Source organism: Procambarus clarkii, chromosome 55, assembly GCF_040958095.1.
Source record: "Procambarus clarkii isolate CNS0578487 chromosome 55, FALCON_Pclarkii_2.0, whole genome shotgun sequence".
NCBI lineage: Eukaryota > Metazoa > Arthropoda > Malacostraca > Decapoda > Cambaridae > Procambarus > Procambarus clarkii.
Genome location: NC_091204.1, coordinates 6631895 through 6649139, shown reverse-complemented (window position 1 = coordinate 6649139; position 17245 = coordinate 6631895).

The following is a 17245-nucleotide window of genomic DNA, read 5'->3' as shown; positions in this document are numbered from 1 at the left end:
TAATCCTTTACACCACCGCCCACGGGATGGATATGGGGTGCATAATAAAGAAAGAAATAGAAGAAGTTTAAATTGCATAATACGGTTATTGACATTCAATAATAGTAAGATAAAGCAATGAGGACCAAATGGGAGACTAGTGATCAGATGAATATTACAGACTCAAGGGTAGCCTTCTCTTCTTGTATATAAATGAAAAAATAAATTCGTTTGTTTAATTCTAATGCTTGTTGGCGAGAACAGTTATGAACGCCAGCTAGCGCACAAGTACATGAGCGCCCAAAATACTTTTACACAAAAGACATGTACAGACAGGCGTGTGGCTTCTGACTTCTTTTTTATTTATTAATATTAAATATTAGGCGCTTACCTATAATAGTTATCATTTTATACATGTATAACTCTCACATAATAAATATAAAAGGAGTTTATCCAAAAACTGACAGAAGTGTTGTGTTTTGTGCGTTGTATCGTGTTTGTGGGCATTCGGGTGTGTTGTGTTTACGCTGGCGGGCGGCGTCCTTACCAACTCCGGATTATGTCTATTACATCACTAAACTTCATTTAATAACTATATGCCTGTTAAATAGAAGATTTTAATTGTTAATAGCATTATATTGTCGTTTTAATATGGAACACGTACACATATGCGAAACGTCGAAAGCTGGTGTCCGAAGTGGTAAAAATATTAGTGTGCGATGTTGTCAATGTACGGAGTGTCTTGTATCCGTGCGTAGGCGTCTGCACTCCATGAGGGTCCGTTTAATTACCAAAAACTACCACATACTACACACGCTTCAGAAAACTTCCTGGCAATACGTTAGTAATGAATAAATATGATATATTAAGTTAGGCAGACCTAACCTAACCTAACCAAACCTAACTTACCCAAACCTAACCTGACCTAACCGAAGCTTGGATCGTCGACTTGATTTGGCGTCACCAGCTTTTTATTGTCGTCTAATTTCTTTATAAAAAGATACTTTTTCAGATTAAAATTATGTTTTTTCGTGTTGTACATTCAGCACCAACATTATAATGAGTAAATATATCATATTTATTCATTACTAACGTATTACAGGAAGTTTTCTGAAGCGTGTGTAGTATGTGGTAGTTTTTGGTAATTAGACGGACCGTTGATAACTGATTAAACCAAAATTATGTATTAGTCAGAAGAAAGACAGAAACGCGATCTATATGTAAAACCTCTACCAGACAAATATTTTAAGTAAAACCGAAGATATTTGTAGTTGTATAAAAGTGGCAGTTTTCATCGCTCGTCGAGCTCGAAAACCGCAGCATTCATCTCAGAACCATGGCTATTTCACGCAGATTCCTTAATAAATGTAAGAGTTTTATATGTCACAAGAAAGACAGATATATAAGCTTCGTTCTAAATACCTTACCATGGGCATGTTGGTGCTGAATGTACAACACGCAAAAACATAATTTTAATCTGAAAAAGTATCTTTTTTTAAAGAAATTAGGCGAAAATAAAAAGCTGGTGACGCCAAATCAAGTCGACGATCCAAGCGTCGGTTAGGTTAGGTTAGGTTTGGTTTGGTTAGGTTAGGTTAGGATAGGTTAGGTTAGGTTAGGTCAGCCTAACCTAACATATCATATTTATTCATTACTAACGTAATGCCAGGAAGCTTTCTGAAGCTTGTGTAGCTTATGGTAATTAGACGGAGCCGTTATCAAGATGTTTTCAACAATATTCTTTCAGCGTTCGTCTTTTCCAACACGGGCGGACCTTTTGAAAACGCGATACTTGGGCTAACCCATCCTATACTTGGGTCAGTTTCCATTATGGCTCGGAACACATCCACTATGGGAGAGCTATTTCCTTCAAAAAGTATAATCGTTTGACTTTATGTTTAAAGAAAACAATTTCAAGTAAATTCTTTGATTGAAAAACATGAATATAAATACAAGTGTTAATTGTAAATGACCAGTTATAAACTAAAATAAGAAGTAGGAAAAATGATATGTGGAACCAGACAAACACATTGGAACGCTCAGGTGATGAGAGGGTAAACAACCGCCACCATTTTAGCAGCACCCGCCGGTGATGTCCAGCACGAGCATTAAGGGAAAACCTTGACACAAACTGCACCTATCATAAAGAAGAAGCACCACCACTGACCGCCAAGTGCTCACATCAAGTCTAACTCTAAGAAACAACATTCAAGCCTTGACGCTTCTCCCAACATCCGGGGGAGAAAACCTTCACACAAACTGCACCTGTCATAAAGAAGATGAAGACTCACCAGTGTCCACAGTGTCAGAAGGTATTCACCTGTCCTGCAAATGTGAAGACTCATATGTTAGTGCATTCAGGTGACAAACCTCATGAATGTCCAGAGTGTGGGAAGAGATTCAGTCGTCTTGGAAGTATGAAGACACCCATGTTCGGTCCATAGAATTACCCAAATCGACCCAAATCAGCCCAAAACTACCCAAATCGTCTTAGCATTACGTAAGTAATGAAGAAATATGGTATATTTACTTACTATAATGTTGGTGCTACACATAGAACATGATCAAACCTATTTTTACTCTGAAATAATCTAATTTCATAACGAAATTAGACGTAAATATGTGAGAGGTGACGCCATAGGAAGTCGACGGTCCAAGCGACAATTGTGTGGAGCGACTTATCCAAGATATATGGTCGCCAGGAGAGTGTTTGCTGCCATATCAGCCTCCTGTACACAGTGATCCAGTCCTTTTCGTTCATTGAACACCGAACCCTACACGCCCTCTGATATATTGCTTAATTAAGAAATATTCACAAATAAAGATTATATTTGTATATGTTATCAGAAAGGCAGATATAAAATAGTTTTTGTGAATCCATCACAGAGATTATACCTTATTAGAGAGGAAAAATATTCATACTTTAAACAAGGCTTCATGGCCGACGCTCTCCTTACCGATATGGGAACTATGACCTTCCGAAGATCAATGTTAATTTAATCTAGATATTGTAATAAACGAAGTTTTCTATGTCATCATAAAGACATAAATATAAGCTGCATGTTAATAATTTGGCATAAATATAACTGAATTGAAAGTTAAGATATATGCCTTTTTATAGTTACTTGATGGCTCGCTCAGGGAGTGTGAAGGCCTCCACACAAGCCAATCAATTTTATAATTACTTTGCATATATGCAAAGTAACGCCATAGGTCTTTATGTCAGAATAAAGCCATGTAGACGATAATGTAACTACATTTCAAGGAAAACATGTCTTAATATAATTATTAAATGAATGCAAAGTTATGGTTAAATAAATAGCCAATACCACACAATCGCCGGTGTTCGGACACATGAATAGTCGCATTAGGTGAAAGGAAATGTACCCAACCATTTCCATTTACCCAACCAGTTTGTGCACCCTATACTCATCCTCTGTGCGGTAATTTATTGTGCACCACATACTCATCTTGTTACCAGTAGTTTGTGCAACCCATACTCATCCTGTGACCCGTAATTTATTGTGCATCCCATACTCATCCTGTTACCGGTAGTTTGTGCAGCCCATACCCATCCTGTGACCTGTAATTTATTGTGCAACCCATACTTATCCTGTGACCTGTAGTTATTGTGCAGCTAATACTCATTCTGTGAGTCATAGGACATTGCGCAACCCTTTCTCATCGTGTGAATCTTTGTTTACTTTGCTCTCCATATTCATCCTCTGCGCGATAGTTTCTTGTGCAACCCATACCCATGATGTGAGTGGTAGTTTATTGTGTACCCTATATTCATCCTGTGAGTATAGGGTACACAATTCTTGTTTGGATTCTTGTAATGTTATTTGTCTATTTGTAGTCACAGTATTTGTGCACCCCTTGAGGGACTTGAATTAGAGGGGGGTTGAAATAGCCTAAGCTACTCTATCCCTTTGAGATGTATTTATTGCTTATCTCAATAAACACACTTGAACTTGAACTTGGGTACACAATGAGTTCATTTGTACTCCATACTCATCATCAAGAAGTGTATTTTACCAGCATTGTAATATAAATTAAGAATAAAAGCTTAGCTGGATTACGGACCCATAATCAAAATAAGAGTCATCACTAATTATCATGACAAATAGTCTAGGCTACACTTCCGCCTTCGACAAGCTGCCGCCGGATGTGGGTATAGTTTATTGTACACCCCCGCACCCCCAGTCCTGGAAGGGCGGGCATTGGGATGTGGACATGTGTACCATTATACCCCCCCCCCCCCCACACACACACACTCCTCTCCTGTTAATAATAATACTAATAATAATAAAAATTCAAAATAATAACGTTAATAAATATTATAATTAAAACACTTACTGTAATACCCTAGTGCTTGAATGAAAGTGAAGGAAAGACCCAATAAATGTGTAAGTGTATTAAAAACCAAATTTTCGTTGGGTGAGCTGGCAGGTGAGCACCACCTGCCAGCTCACCCAGTAATGAACATCACCTGCCAGCTCACCCAGTAATGAACATCACCTGCCAGCTCACCCAGTAATGAACATCACCTGCACACTGCACCGAACCACTTGCCAGCAGGTGCAGAAGTACGATGGAAAGAGCAAAGTATACAATATTTCAAGTATAATATTAAAGATATATTTAGCATTTAATGTTTTCCTATAAAGTTTCAATAATACCTTTATTTGATTTTTTGTATTATTTTCTACCACAGACGTGGCCACACATTAACAATGCTAACCAGCATATATACATTTTCTTCAGTCCGCCATGGACTCTAACCCTTTCCACTACCGCCCACAAGATGGGTATAGGGTGCATAATATAAGAACTAAACTAACTAACTCCATTGATAGGGTTAGAGATTTGTTAAACATATAGGTCAGGGATTTATTGAACAATTAACCACATAAGGTGATTGTAGTGTTTTTAAAATGCTAGGCTAAGCTACATACGTAAATACATAAATACACAGATTTACGTATGCCCTACATAAAGTGTTCGATGTGTCTTTTACATAGTGTCATTAACGTGCATTTACAAAGGTGAAATTGAATTCTGACCAGCTTCCACATATACTTTATACACATACATATACACACACAGACGTATGCGTACATATACATATATATATACATACATATATACACACATACATACACATATATTTGTCTCTTTTACTCTGACAAGGTGAGATAACTGATAGAGAAACTAGTGTGCAATTAAGCACTTAATCACTGAAGGTGATTAAGGTGCTTTCACAAGCTCAGGTTATAGAGTTACATCACATACATTCATTGTATAATTGATACGTTACATGGTCAATCTAGGGTACAAGTTCAATATATCATCAAGTGTTCCAGTACTCAAATAGTAATTACACAGTTCAGCATACCTTAGCCCAGGAGGGCGAAAGTCAGTCAGTATGGGACATTCTACAATATAATGTTCAAGGGAGTGCATATTTTCTCTTTTACAAAGTTGACACATTGTGTACTCGACATTTGGGTTTTGAGAAAGCTGCCAGATACGTCTATATCCCAAGCGTATTATGGCCACTATAACATCACATTGGGTTCTTGTTCCATTAATCCTGTATGTGAATGTCTCCGCACGATATCTATCATAATATTTAATGCTACAATTTTCAGGTCTTTGTGAATTTGTTAGGTCGGTGAGATTTTCATTAGATGTTTGCTTAAGTATTCTCTTTGTCACTGCTAATGAAACACCCATATAAATTTCTACCACTGGTTTTCTACAGGCTGTCTTTGCAAGCATATCAACAGTGTCATGCCTTGAGATGCCAACATGTGATGGTATCCATAGGAATTTAATTTCAAATCTCTTTTCTTTGGCAGCTAAAATATTCATTCGAATATCACTGACTATTTTCTGGGTGTCACTACTATGTGCGTTCAATACCAGGAGTGCACTCTGCGAATCACAGTATATAAGTCGACTGCCTTTGTGTTTTAAAAATTCAGTGGCAAGGTATATGAATGCAAGTTCGGTTTGAGTTGTACTTGCCCAATCATTGACGCGCTTCATTCATGTATGTACGAGAGAAGATTGTTCAAATATATTACATGCACATCCGGTACATCATCCACCTTCTTCTACAGAACCGTCGGTATAGCACTGATACACATCGTTACCCATACTCTGAGTACTTTCAGTGATGCTTCACAGTGTTAACTGTTTTAATAATGTAGAGTGTACATTATCTTTCTTGGGTGCATTTACAAAATCAACTGCTAGATCCAAGTTATCCCATGGAGTAATTGGTTGATTAATCGTTAATTGAGTTGGGTACATATTTAATATTTTGATGGAGTTGGCTACCTTGTAGAACCAAAATGCATTCACGCCGAAAACTGTGCTAATAGACAAAATTATGTTAGAGATATGGGTCTATAATTATCTGAGTGTGCTTTGGGGATGGGAACAATGACACTGTCCAATCATCAGGTAATACTCCTTCACTTAAACTCATTCTGTACAACACTAAAAGTGGATTACCTGGTACTTGTGAGACTAATCTCAGTAAACTGTAAGTAATACCGTCCTCTTCAGGAGCAGTAGACTTATTTTATTGTGCTACACAGCCTTCCCGGCTTGGTGCCTTCTTTGGTAATTACTTATCAAAGGCAGCTCCATACGAGGAGCTGCCTCGTATGGGCCAATAAGTCTTTTGCAGTTACCTTCATTCTTATGTTCTTACTTACATTTATTGAACTTTATCATCATCATCATTTACAGAAATAAATTAACATAAAAAGTAGTCATTTTAATACACAAAACAGAAGTAGATATTATGTAAATTATGATGCAGGATAGGATCACTATTAAGAACTTAATTATAAACCACAATATGTTTAATATCGTCAGAAATTCGGAAACATACCATATATTTTCAAATATTTACAATTAAAGTATTTATTTAGGAAATAAGTATTTTAGTTACCCTAGTTAGCTCTGAGAACACACATTCATGCAGCAAGAATTTCTTCCCACTAATCTGAGAGATGCTAATGAGACCAGTCTCGACCCACTGGACAGGTCATGAACAACAATCAACTACAGCACCATCTATGTCAGAAGATATTCAAAATATTCTTGATATCATTCAAATTGTCAATACGAGAACAGAATACATAAGTTGAGTGATGTCAAAGGAATCATATTGACTGACCGAGCCCCATTGTAAATATCCGTGGCTTCCTGACCATAAAGGTACCGACGCGGTCGAGGGTAAGAGACCGGATGTACCCATATACCTATGAGGCCATCAAAAATAGTGAGTCACGCCAAACAAAAAGAAGTACTGGTAAACAGGTCAGACACAACCAGTACTATGATGATGCTAAACTGAAAGAGCTTAAATCAATTGCTAGACAGACAGGTAAAGCATATAAGAGCCTTAGAACTCCTCAAATGTTAAAACTGTTTCAGGCCGCGCTTGCAGCGGCAAGGGAGAGAATGACTGAACTGAGACAAAATGAATGGGAGGGTTTTGTTAGTGGACTTAACCTGCATACTCCCCTGGGCAAAGCCTGGAAAGGCATAAACAAAATTATTGGTAAAAATAGTAGACAAGTTTCACACCCAAACCCACTACAGAAAGCCAATCAGTTAATTGCAAAATGGGCTCAGGTTTCCAGCCTTGGAATGCTACCAGCTAGCACTAGGGAGAAATTGCAGGCGAGGTCCACAGACAGAAATTCTCTCATAAATTTCATGTTGAGCAAGCAACATGATGAATGTGATGTTCCATATACAGATTATGAATTGGATGCAGCCCTCTCCAGGGGCAGTAGCACTGCTCCTGGTGAGGACGGTATCACCTATGATATTCTAAGACTCCTACATCGTGTACCCGGTAACCCATTATTAGAATTGTTTAATGCCAGCTATGTCTCTGGGCAGTTGCCTGTATCATGGATCACCAGTCTTACAGTACCTGTACCAAAGCCTGGCCAACCTGATGCTTTCCGTCCCATCTCACTGACCAGTTGCATGTGCAAAACCTTTGAGAGAATGGTGCTTAATAGATTATTGTATAGAGTTAAAGAGCACATGTCACCTGATATCAATGGTTTCACACATGGTAAAAGTGTACACAACTGTATCACAACCTTTCTTACTGTTCATGGAGATAAAAGGCACAAGTACACAACATTTCTTGATTTAAAAAATGCCTTTGATATTGCTAATAGGGAAGTGATTATGTATGAATTAGCGAGAATGGATATAGGGGGACATTTATTACAGTGGATACGAGGCTATCTTACCAACCGGAAGTCCTCTGCGCTGTTCCAAGGCTACAAGAGTGAAACTAAAGTAGTGCAACTAGGCACCCCACATGGAAGAGTACTTAGTCCTACCTTGTTTAATGTTCTAATTAATGCTTTACTAAAATCAATCCCAACTAGTCCGGCAAACATCACTATCAGCTATGCAGATGACATCCTTGTGCATACTAAAACCCACCGCAAAATGCAAACAGTCTTAAATTGTATACATACAGCTTGTGAGAGCCTTGGTCTTGTAATCAACGCTGCTAAAACTAAGGTATTTAACAGACAAATTGGCAACCGCAAAAGTGGACCACGAAAACTTAAGATAGACAACATACCAATAGACTATGTCTCTTTTTTCAAATACCTTGGTGTCTCTGTCCCTTGTACCTCAACTGCAGTCAATAAGTTACATCAACAATGTAGAGACAGACTCAAGGCTCTCAGAACTGTAGTGGGGTACAGCCCGAAATATGGTGTTAATATTAGAATAGCAAGAATGATGTATTTAGCGTATATAAGGTCTCTGATAGACTATCATGCACCAGCTTTGGTCCTGCAGAATGGCAAAAGTATTGATAGACTGGAAAAAATGCAAAATGAAGCACTCAGAATTATACTTGGCTGTCCTATAACTACCAAAGTTCTCAACATGCGGAAAGAATTAAATATACTTAGCATTAGAGATAGAATATTTGAAATTAATCTTATGATGGGACTAAAGCTGCTGCGTGATAACAAAAACAACATTGTGTCAGTTGCACTGTTAGAACACATACGAAATGGAACTAGCGAGTCTAAATGGATTCAAAGAACTGCCACTCATATTAAAATGATGGCACTGCACGATGTATATACAGATGAAAGAGTACAGCACTTCCTTCCACCCTGGTAGATAGTACCTTTTGACATCCCGACCCCTGCATACCACACCAAGAAACTAATCACAAGCAACCCTCATGCTCAGCTTGCTGCTAAATTAAGCACCATAGAACACATTCACAATATACAAGCTGAAAACAACATTGCACAGACCATATACACTGACGGATCACTCAATACAGCTACAGGGAGGGCAGGAAGTGCTGTTATTGCTCATCAGCCCGATGGCAGCACAATTCAAAGAAATATCCGAATTAGTAACTGGACGTCCACAATGCAAGCCGAGTTGGTAGCGATACTGGTAGCACTCGAAATTATTGACAACACTGAAGTAGACAGCTTAATTATTTCTGACTCCCTATCCTCACTACGAGCAATAAACAGTTTGCAATCAAGTAATAACGTGCTTGTCTTGGAAGCTAGACGTAGATATATAAGAATACTTAGCAAGAGGGTAAATATAAAAATGTTGTGGATTCCTTCTCACACTGGCATGCAGGAACATGACAAAGTTGACGCCCTTGCTAAGGCTGCAGTAAATAAAGACAGTATTGAATGGAATCTTGAGTTATCAAATAGGTCCCTTAAAAGTGTCATTAGACGAGAACTCCTGGATGGATTTGAAGAAAGTAGAACAGTGCAAACTGGAACTAGCAGGTCCATCGTTCATCACAATGAAATGTGTGAAATAAAACATGTGTATGGGGCAAGTAACAAAGTCGAGCATGGGTCTGAGGAAAAACTGTCCTTACTCTGAATACCGCAACGTCTGTGCTTATATGAATATATGTCACATACACATATTTTATAGCACACATTTAATTTGTATCTAGTTCTTTATTGTTAACTTACATAATCAAAGAACCTTGCAACATCTACATTCGAGGAAGGATTCCAGAAGCAGTTAACAACTGCCATTTCTTGTTTCTGGAATTCTTCTTTATGCTGTAGGTAAAGTAGTTAATAGAACTACAGTCTCCTGCTCCTGGGGTTAGTGGTTCGAGACTACTTGTGCCCAGGGTGAATGTGGAGGTCAGTAGTTCGACCTTGGAGGTGGACCTCGATATACACCTAACGAATAGACATGCACAAGCTGCCTGTCCTCAGTGTATATTTTACACACACACACACACACACACACACACACACACACACACACACACACACACACACACACACAAACACACACACGTGAGTGTGTGATTATGCGAGACTGGTTAACATCAGAACAGCCTTCAGGAACCTGTGTAAGGAATCATTCAGAACCTTCTATACCACATATGTAAGACCAATCCTGGAGTATGTGGCCCCAGCATGGAGTCCGTACCTTGTCAAGCACAAGGCGAAGCTTGAAAAAGTTCAGAGATATGGCACTAGGCTAGTCCCAGAACTAAGAGGCATGAGCTACGGAGAAAGGCTGCGAGAAAAGCACCTCACGACACTAGAAGGCAGAAGAGTATGGGAGACATGATCACTACCTACAAAATTCTCAGAGGAATTGACAAGGTAGATAAAGATAAACTGTTTAACACGGGTGGTACGCAAACAAGGGGACACAGGTGGAAACTGAGTACCCAAATGAGCCAGAGGGACGTTAGAAAGAACTTTTTCAGTGTCAAAATAGTTAACAGATGTAATGCATTAGGCAGTAATGTGGTGGAGGCTGACTCCATACACAGTTTCAAATGTAGATATGATAGAGTCCAGTAGGCTCAGGAATCTGTACATCAGTTGATTGACAGTTGAGAGGCGGGACCAAAGAGCCAGAGCTCAACCCCCCAAGCACAATTAGGTGAGTACACACACACTCACTCTCTCCCTCTCATAAGGGAGGTGGTGGCCGAGTGGACAGCGCTCTAGACTCGTGGACCTAGGGAGTAAATGTTACTCCTACTGCTATGTAACAAGATTTTGTTGGTACATTTTCATGTAAATTCACAACTCTTCGCGCCGGAAACAAGTCATGAGAGAGCCACACAATAATTTTCGGATCTAACCTTCATTCTTTCTCAATGTGTTGTATACAATGAAATGATTATACATTGCTCTGTTGTGAACATTGTATACAGTACCTCAAGATATACATCCCACAACAGTTAACTAGCTCCCAGATACCTAATTAATTCTCTACTCTCTGTAAATGTTAATGTGATGTCACCGAGCAGTAAATAGGTACCTGGAAATTAGACAGTTGCTACGGGTTGCTTCCTGGTGTGTGTGTACTCACCTATTTGTGCTTGCGGGGGTTGAGCTTTGGCTTTTTGGTCCCGCCTCTCAACTGTCAATCAACTGGTGTACAGATTCCTGAGCCTACTGGGCTCTATCACATCTACATTTAAAACTGTGTATGGAGTTAGCCTCCACCACATCACTGCCTAATGCATTCTATCCGTTAACTACTCTGACACTGAAAAAGTTCCTTTTAACGTCTCTGTGGCTCATGTGGGTACTCAGTTTCCCACCAGTGTTGAATAGTTTATCCTTGTTTACCCGGTCGATTGTTTGTGTGTGTGTGTGTGTGTGTGTGTGTGTGTGTGTGTGTGTGTGTGTGTGTGTGTGTGTGTGTGTGTGTGTGTGTGTGCGAGAGAAAAAAAATTAGTTAGTCAGTAATAGTTGATTGACAGTTGAGAGGCGGGCCGAATGAGCAGAGCTCAACCCGCGCCTGCACAACTAGGTGAATACTCTCTCACTCTCTCTCTCTGTCTCTCTCTGTCTCTCTGTCTGTCTCTCTCTCTGTCTGTCTGTCTATCTTTCTCTCTCTCTCTTTCTCTCTCTCTCACCACTCACATATGTGTTGTATGTGGATGCTGAAGTTCAGTCTCTTGTCTATGTATAGGTCAAGGAACTTTCCATAATCATTATTGCTAATGTTAACATTGTGTATCTGAAGTTGAATTTGGTTTCAGGATTTACTTTCGAACAAAAATAGTAGTCGGTCTTTTTTATGTTTGATGTGAGTTTGTTAGTTTACATCCATGAGTGGACTTTTTAAATCTATTATTTTTATTATTATATAGTGCGTTTGGGTTGGGGTCTGAATAGAGGAAGGTAGCATCGTCAGCACTTATGTTTACACTTATTGGAAGTATCTAAGTATCAACTAAAGTATCTTCACACTTGACTTAAACTTTAGTAGCTATTTTCTGGACCATTCCTCAAGTTTCGGAGGTCAACGAAGATGGAATTCACATGAAATGGCTTATGTTACCATCACTAATAATGTTGTGTTTTCTGTCTAGCTTCAGACACGGTCATGTTACAATTGTGTCTTAGAGAGTTGCGCGCAATTAAGCATGATAGAAATCACTTACAATTAATGCAGGATGGTAGAAAATCACTTACAATTAATGCATCAAGTTTGGAGACTTGAATTGAAATTGAAATTGAAATAAGTTTATTGAGGTAAAATACACACAAATGGATGAGGTAGCTCAAGCTATTCTCACCCCGTTCAGTACATCGTGTTAATACATAGACACACACACTTGTACACATTTTAGTGTAACAAGCAAGGCAAATAGTTCTGTCTGATGGGTAGAGGCAACTGCACTTGCAGCTGCACCCGTGTGGCGGTGTAGGAAACCATCAATGTATATGATTTGAGAGAGAGAGAGAATGATCTGTAGACAGAGCATCAATATGGCGTAAGGTATTGGGCTTTGCCTCAAGATGAAGCATAATAAAGAACCCGAATATCAGGAGAAAAAATTACATTAAAAACTGTCCACATGATACATATATATATAATCACGTTTTAAACATTTTAATTTTATTATTTGCATATATATATATAATTAGGAAGTAATGTTTATCTGGGTAAGTTGTCAGCTTTTATGAACTAATAGCTAGTGCGGCTTGTATACTGGGTACATCCGGTCTCTTACCCTCGACTGCGGCGGTAACTTTATGGTCAGGAAGCCACAAATATTTACAGTTCAAGTTCAAGTATGTTTATTGAGACAAGAAAAAAATACATTTCAAAGGGATAGAGTAACTTAGGCTATTTCTACCCCCTCTACTGCAAGTCCCTCAAGGGGCGCACAAATTCAGTAAGTACAAATAGACAATTAACATTACAAGAATCCCATTTAACATTGCAGGTTAATATAGTAAGTACAGCATACAATTGTTACACTCTTGGGGCAAAATTTTTGTAGCTCCTAAGTATACTGTCTATCATACCATTATCACACATACAAACAATTTGATGTGGTACATTACTTATTTCCTTATTTCTATAGTTATCAATAAGTTGACGCTCTAATACATAATGTTCTAAGGTGTGGGCGTGCGGCATACTACATAATTTACACTCCTTATCTTTTTCACTTACATCAACTCCGTATTGCCAGATATATTTGTATCCTAATCTTAATCTCATGTAAATTGAATCCTTCCAAGTTGACTTTCCTTTATCATAGGTGAAGGACGAGTTTGTATTTATTACTGAATAATTCTTAAGTGTGTTACTACTATCCACTATTGCCATTCTTTTTACCATTTCTTCATCTTCATTTCCTCTTATTAATGTTATATATACATGTACACATAATCATACATACATGTACATATATATACATATGCGGTAAATCCAGAGAAATGAAATATGGAATTTTCCGCATACAAATGATTATTGTTTCATGATCGTCAATTGCATATATACATATACATACATATACATTCACATACATATTCAATCACCCACACAAATACACACATCAATAATCTTTGTATCACAAGTGATTCAACAAGAGGCTCACAAGTCACTATACTAGGCACTTTACATCTCCGGTGAGTCGTCCAATTACTAGTCTTGCTCTACACCCACCCAACTGGGCGGCAGCTTTACAGTCATGTGCTCCACACCCACCCAACTGGGCGGCAGCTTTACAGTCATGTGCTCCACACCCACCCAACTGGGCGGCAGCTTAACAGTCATGTGCTCCACACCCACCCAACTGGGCGGCAGCTTAACAGTCATGTGCTCCACACCCACCCAACTGGGCGGCAGCTTTACAGTCATGTGTTCCACACCCACCCAACTGGGCGGCAGCTTTACAGTCATGTGCTCCACACCCACCCAACTGGGTGGCAGCTTAACAGTCATGTGCTCCACACCCACCCAACTGGGCGGCAGCTTTACAGTCATGTGGTCCACACCCACCCAACTGGGCGGCAGCTTAACAGTCATGTGCTCCAAACCCACCCAACTGAGCGGCAGCTTAACAGTCATGTGCTCCACACCCACCCAACTGGGCGGCAGCTTTACAGTCATGTGCTCCACACCCACCCAACTGGGCGGCAGCTTAACAGTTATGTGCTCCACACCCACCCAACTGGGCGGCAGCTTTACAGTCATGTGCTCCACACCCAACCAACTGGGCGGCAGCTTAACAGTCATGTGCTCCACACCCACCCAACTGGGCGACGGCTTTACAATCATTTGCATGAATTACTTACAGTAAGCAAATTTTAGATACTTCGCTAAGATTTCGGGCAGCACATCATTATAAATGAAGTACTTACACTTCTCTTGGACACCAATGATGGTGTTATCTCTGAATTCCGCGATTTTTTTTAAATTCCAGTACTGTATATAATGACACAAAGTATGCGAATAGTTCTGCAATAGTGATCCTATCCTGCGTCATAATTTACATACATATCTACTTCTGTTTTGTGTATTAAAATTACTACATTTTTATGTTAATTTATATCTGTAAATGATGATGATGATAAATTTCAAGAAATGTAAGTAAGAACATAAGAACGGAAACTGGTCGCGTATATGGAAATGGTTGGGTACATTTCCTTTCACCTACCTAATGCGAATATTCATGTGTCCGGACACGGGCGATGGTGTGGTATTGCCTATTTATTTGACCATATCTTTGCTTTCATTTAAGATATGTTTTCCTTGAAATGTATTTACATTATCGTCTACATCTGTCTTTATTCTGAAATAAAAACCTTTGACGTTACTTTGCATATATGTACATTAATTATAAAACTGATTGGCTTGTGTGCAGGCCTTCACACTCCCTGAGCGAGCCATCAAGTAACTATAAAAAGGCATATATCTTTACTTTCACTTCAGTTATATTTATACCAAAGTATTAACATGCAGCTTATATGTCTTTCTGATGACATAAAAAACTTAGTTTTTTACAATATATAGATTCAATTAACATTGATTTTCAAAAGGTCATAGTTCCCATCGAAAGGGAGAGCGTCGGCCAAGTTAGTTTAGTTCATTTATTATGCACCCCATACCCATCTTGTGGGCGGTAGTGGAAAGGGTTACAGAGGCACATAATGGGCTCAGGGACTGAACCCCACAATTCATTTAGCTAAGCAAGTTACAATCTTGATGAGCTAGTTACAAAATTCAATATAAGTCATCACATCAACAATGGGTTCGAGATCGACCTCAAGTACAGGTTCCAAATTAAGCAACTGACATATGTGGAGAGCTAGTGTCAAAATTTATATGTTTGTCCTGCACACCGCCCCCCATCCAGTGGGCAGCGGTGGATAGGTTACAATCACTTAGTTACTACCTACAGTTAGCAAACTGGGGATATTTGGCTAAAATTTCTGGTAGCAGATCATTTTGAATGAAATATTGACACATCGCTGGAACATTGGTTATAGAATTGTCTCTAAATTCACGTATCTTTTCGCACTCCATCACATAGTGACGGAGGGTGTGCGAATAATTTTGTTGACACAGTTTACATTTGGTCAGGTCTACATCAGCAGATAATGAGAATTCCCAGAGATACTTGTAACCGAGTCTAAGCCGAGCAGTAGTAACATCTAGAAGTCTGCTGATTTTATTGGATGATCCATAGATGTGTGGCTCCTCTTGCATGATAGTATGATGATAGATGGAATTACTGGTGTCAATTTCACTTTGCCTCAGATCTACAAGATCTTGTTGAAGTTCTCGGTGTACAGCTGCTCTCAGATTGCTCATTGACAATCCAAGGTTACACTCAACGGCTCCTTTAAAGGCAGATTCTTTGGCTAACTTATCAGCTCTATCATGCATTCGGAGGCCAACATGAGATGGAGACCACATGAAATGGACTCTGTTACCATCCTTAATAATTTTGTTGTATTTGTGTCTAGCTTCGGACACGAGCATGTTACAGTTATGTCTTAAAGAGTTGAGAGCATTTAAGGATGATAAGGAGTCACTTACAATTAATGTATCAAGTTTTGAGACTTGTACACATTTCAGTGCAAGGATCAAGGCAAATAGTTCAGTCTGAAGGGTAGAGGCCCAGTTGTTTATACGGACTCCCCACTCAAAGTATAGGCCATCGCCCATTGTCAGGACAACTGCACTTCCAGCTGCACCCGTGGTGCGGTGTAGGGAACCATCAGTGTATATAATTTGAGAGAGAGAATGCTCTGTGGACAGAGCATCAATATGGCTTAAGGCGTTGAGCTTTGCCTCAAGACGAAGCTTGGGCTGATCTCTAATTTGCTTCTTGGGTGGAAAGGGAGGGATTAAAACTGGAAAGGGTGTAACCTCCCACGGTGCAGGAAAGTGCCGTTGTTGTTTCTCTTGGTACAAATCATGAACCTGATACATTCTGAGTTGAGTTCCAGTTTTTGTTATCCATTTGGAACAATGCTGATCTTCAATAAAGAAATTCTGGAGGGCTTCTGTGCAAGGATTAGGATGAGCGTCGGCCAAGAAGCCTTGTTTAAAATATGAATATTTTTCCTCTCTAATAAGGTATAATCTCTGTGATGCATTAACACAAACTATTTTATATCTGCCTTTCTGATAACATATATAAATATAATCTTTATTTGTGATTATTTGTTAATTAAGCAATATATAGTCATTTATGCCCGAAACGCTTTGCGTAATAGTGGCTTTAGGCATTGCATGTACTAGCTCTACCTATAAGTCAAACAATCCTTGTAAATATTTATTGTATGTATGTACCTTACCTAAATAAAATTGTATTGTATTGTATTGTATTGTATATCAGAGAGCGTGTAGGGTTCGGTGTTCTATGAACGAAAAGGACTGGAGTAGTTTAAATAGCGAACGCATACCA